A 4488-nucleotide genomic window follows, 5' to 3' on the forward strand; every position below is an offset into this window, starting at 1 on the left:
ATATAAACTTAAACAATCTAGGTATTACTTCTTAAATGCGTCACAAATAACTATTGCATCATAGATGAATTTGCAACTTAACGAGTTATTCACAGTGTTTATCTAAACACATTTAATGAATCATGACATTATGCATTGAAAGTGAAGATAAACCAATAAGCTTAAAGCTACACGAATTATATGATTTGCCATACTAGGCCATCACAGATATTACAGATTGAAGGAAATTGAGTCCTCGCTCTCGCACTTTCTTCACAACATAGAAAAACGCCAAGAAAATTTGATATTAGCAAACCTTGCTAATATCTCAGCATCAACGCAGTGACATTTCGATTAATACCACTACCGAAAAAAATAGGCAGTTAGTAAAAGTTAATAATATCTTTTTTATAAGTCTGTAACTTTTAAATCCTTAAATATTTTAGCGCTCGAAAAATTATCGCTAGTTGTAGAAAAAACAGCATGGCACGCTATGTGTTGAATAAGACAGGATTGCGAATATCTTTTAAAAATCATTTTCTTCCTCTTTTCTTTGACCACACTTATCTCCGATTTATTAAGGACAACGCACACACTATCTATATGCATGACTGTTAACTCCTCTGTCATTTGTCATTCTTGTTTTAAGGAAAAAGTTGGTTGGTGTAGTGATCTCGTAGCGGGCTACCCAGTGGTGGCGATGCCGTTCATTACGAACAAAAGTGTTGGTTGGTTCCCACCGTAGGCTCACCGAGTTTTCCAAACGTCCGAGGTCGGGAAACTGTTGCTAGACTTATTTGGGAAAAGATAGCTCCCTCCAATCTGTAGTAAACAGATAACTGTCTGTGATGAAAAACAGGGAATGCCCTACCATGTCTATCTCAGGATACGAGGTAGAATCGACTCGACCAGTATTCAAGAACATTCAGAAGACCCAGAAATACTCAAGCAACAACAGAACCTACACGAAAATTTAAAGACGTTTGTGTATGATGCATATGAGAGAACTGATCTAACATATGTGATTCATGCGTTGTGTAAAAATAAAATATATATATATATATATATATTCCCAGCAACCTACTTTTACTGATCTCGCAAATGATCAATATATTAACATTTTTAAGCACACACGAGGTCGTTAATGCAATAAATACTCAATAATAGCTGACGTTCTGCCGGATTGGTCTACTTCAGAGCCTGGAATGGGTTATACTGATACGCGATCTATTTAGCCAAGCACCTTCAAAACCTAATAAAAAGAGACTTAAAACATAAATTTCAGTAACACTGAAGATTGCTTCTTTAAATATTTACGTTTTTTGCATGGTTTCCAGTCGAAAAAAGACGAGCCGCGCAGAGTTGGACTAGGAATGCGCCTGCTTCATAACAAAAAATCAATCTGAGTTATAGGGCGAGGTACACATGATAGTAAGGCATTCAACCTTGCCGTTCATCTTTGGGCTTTTGAATTTATTAAAAATGATCTAAAAATTTTAGGCACTGATGTATTAGCTTTATGTACAAGAATAGCGACTTTGATTTCAAGCTCTCCTCCGCTTTACTTTTGTATCCTACGCGTGCCTAGTGAAGTAATTGGTTTGGCTCTAAGTTTCCCATCCAGGTGTTGTTTTATACAAACAAAGAGCATTAGAAATAGCTGTTTGCCGAGAATCCAAGTTAAGTGATTCCTCCTTTACGTTGATTTCTTAAAAATATTCATCACTCGATAGATTTGAATTCTTAACACACTCACCACAATATCTTGATATATGCGCATTACAAAGTCTCCCAGCTTATCTATATCGTTTTCTAGTCTGTAGTTGGACACGACATATATGCTTATCTAAAAATAATAATTTTTACTGCAATTAACTTATCAAATAGAACAATACATAATTCTCTCAATCTTCACAGCAGAAAACAAAAAGTCTGAAATAAAAATTATTTTAACATCAACAGTAAGTGCTGAGTAGCGAGCTCATCAACATAGACAAGAACACAAAGTACTATACAGAATCATACGCCATAAATAACATACAATGGGTGATTAAAAGGTTATTCAAAAAAGTGGAATTACCAAGAAAGCAGAAACTCATACCGTCAACAAAGTTAAACCGTGCAGCTCACTGGCTTCGCTTCTTTGTGCTTCTTCTGGTCCTAAGTGGTTCGGGTGGTGGACCCTTCTTTTGCCCGGTCGACATGCGAGCTGTCTTCTTCTTGCGAGCCATGTTGCCAGCGCTTCGCGGGCGAGTGTGATTCAATTGTCTCTACGGCCTCCTTAACTACTCGCTAGCGTGGGGGCGGTGCTTGATATTCATTATATCGGGACCTGGTGTCACAGCTTGCGTAAGCGAGACACGGGTATATAAGATGTGCTCGTTCAGCGGCCGTCATATCGTTCGTGTGTGTTACCCTGTTCGGTTGTCAACATGTCTGGACGCGGAAAAGGAAGCAAAGGTGTCGGCCAAGGAGGAGCTAAGAGCCATGGTAAAGTGCTGAAGGGCAATACCCAAAAAATTACCAAGCCTACAATTCGCCATTTGGCTCGTCGTGGTCGTGTGAAACGCATTTTAGGACTGATCTATGAGGAAACTCGTGGAGTATTGAAAGTCTTCTTCGAGAAAGTGATCAGATATGCATAACCTATTGTGAGCACGCGAAAAGGAAGACCGTCACTGCCATAGGTATTGTCTATGCTCTCAAACACCAAGGACGCACTATCTACGGTTTCGGTAGGTAATGAAGCTTATTTCGATCGATAATTCTAGCTTGCATGTTATGTTATGTGTTTGTGAAATAAAAAATAGTTTGTTAGTGTTATACATTGCACGCTATTTACATTTTATTAATTCAGGAATGGGTAAGATTCTGCTAGAGTTGACTTTGATATTGTTAGTATATCATTGTTACTATGGCAATTTGGTGAGTGTGGTTTGCTTTCGAGGTTATCGTGTTGAATCTAGATGTTACACGGGTTTTCCTAAGTCGTTTTTTGGCGTCGGCTTCTAAACGGTGCGTTGCGGCGTTGCGTGACTACTTGTGGTTGCAAAGGTGAAAATCGTTGAACAGCCACAAAACTCTCAACATTTTCTTAAGTGGGAATTCGCCAAAAAGGGCTTTTGGTATAAATTGTAAAATTTAAAATATCCTTCGTAAAGCATAGTAATTAAGAATTGAAGGAAGATGTTGGCGAAAACTAGGAGATATGTACAAGATTTGCTTTAAAAGCCTCTATAATAACTATACTATAAACATACTCATGCACATTTTGCTTATAACGCACTCTGTGGGATAAAACATTAATGACTGACGTGTTATCCACCGTTGTGACTCAGTTCAATTTCTTTGAGCAGCTAATAAGTGAAGTCCAGTGGCATCCGCTCTACTGGTTTGCATTACATCAACCTTCCTGATTTCGCAATTGTTTGCCCAAGAGCCTTCTTCTTTTCTGCTTCAAGACGACTCCACGCCGTTGACTTGCGCCAAAATTTAAACAGGCGTTACCGTGTCGCTTGACCGCGTTTCGTGGTTTGGGTCGAGACTTTAAGGTGCAAGGTGGACTATGATTACGGCAAAACCGGCGGCGTCAGAATCTACGAATATTGAGAGGAGGGTATTTATGAAAATTTCAGTGCGGGTTGGAAGGTTGAGTACGTTATTACAGCAGAACATTCAAAGAATGGAAATAGTGGTAAATTTACGTGCAAAAACATGAAGTGGTGAATTTTCAGCCACATAGTAAAGAAATCATTACCATAATGATTAAGGATAGCATTTAACATCACCATTATAATGCTAGATTTCAATCAAAGAGTTACAATTCCGAAAAATAGTTCTAAAATATACACCAAGGAATCACGCCTTTACGATGTGGACGGATCTCTATGCTTAGATCTGAACGACTTAAGAGATTAATTGCAAACTTCTTTAAGACAACACGAGGTCGTTAAAATATTACTTATTTATTACACGTTTGCAGACATCTCGGCGGTTTCGCCTTCTTGAGAGCCCACTATTCTCCTTCATAAGCGATCCTCCAAATATTGAGCAAAATGTTCTTCTTTGAGGCTGCACTTCTTCAGCTTAGCGAACATCTCGCCTTCCTTCAGTCGGTGACACTTCCGAATTAATCGTATTTCGATGTCCAATACTTGGTAGTCGTTTGGTTGACCGCATATTTCGTGAAGTCGTTTTCGTGTGATGAAATTCGGTACGACTTAGTGTTTTAAGCAGCGACGGAGAAAATGGATTGTTTGTTTTGATAAAAATTTTATGAGGGCAATAGCATTCAAAATAGGTATCATGACATAGGTTTAGAAATAGTAAAGAACAAAATCTTCCTCTTTTAGGAATCTGCTCATTTTGAACACAATGAGATTCAAAACATCAACTAATAGTATTTCGCCGAACTGTTTCGGGTTTGTGCATTCAAGCAGAAGTTCTCCTTAAAGCCAAATTATCTTATCGGTAGTCAGCAAAATATGGTAGGTAGCATCTTTTAGAACG

The 4488-nt window shown here is 38.3% G+C and overlaps 1 pseudogene across 1 annotated transcript; it reads left to right on the plus strand.

The window, feature by feature from the left end:
* The first annotated feature begins 2411 nt into the window (after positions 1-2411).
* Positions 2412-2991, plus strand: LOC309798383 (histone H4-like; annotated as a pseudogene). The gene is made up of 2 exons: positions 2412-2714; positions 2837-2991. The product of its transcript is annotated as a histone H4-like (transcript).
* Positions 2992-4488: the final 1497 nt, after the last annotated feature.

This window comes from Mesoplodon mirus, assembly GCF_964341445.2.
Source record: "Mesoplodon mirus genome assembly, contig: HAP1_SCAFFOLD_3187, whole genome shotgun sequence".
NCBI lineage: Eukaryota > Metazoa > Chordata > Mammalia > Artiodactyla > Ziphiidae > Mesoplodon > Mesoplodon mirus.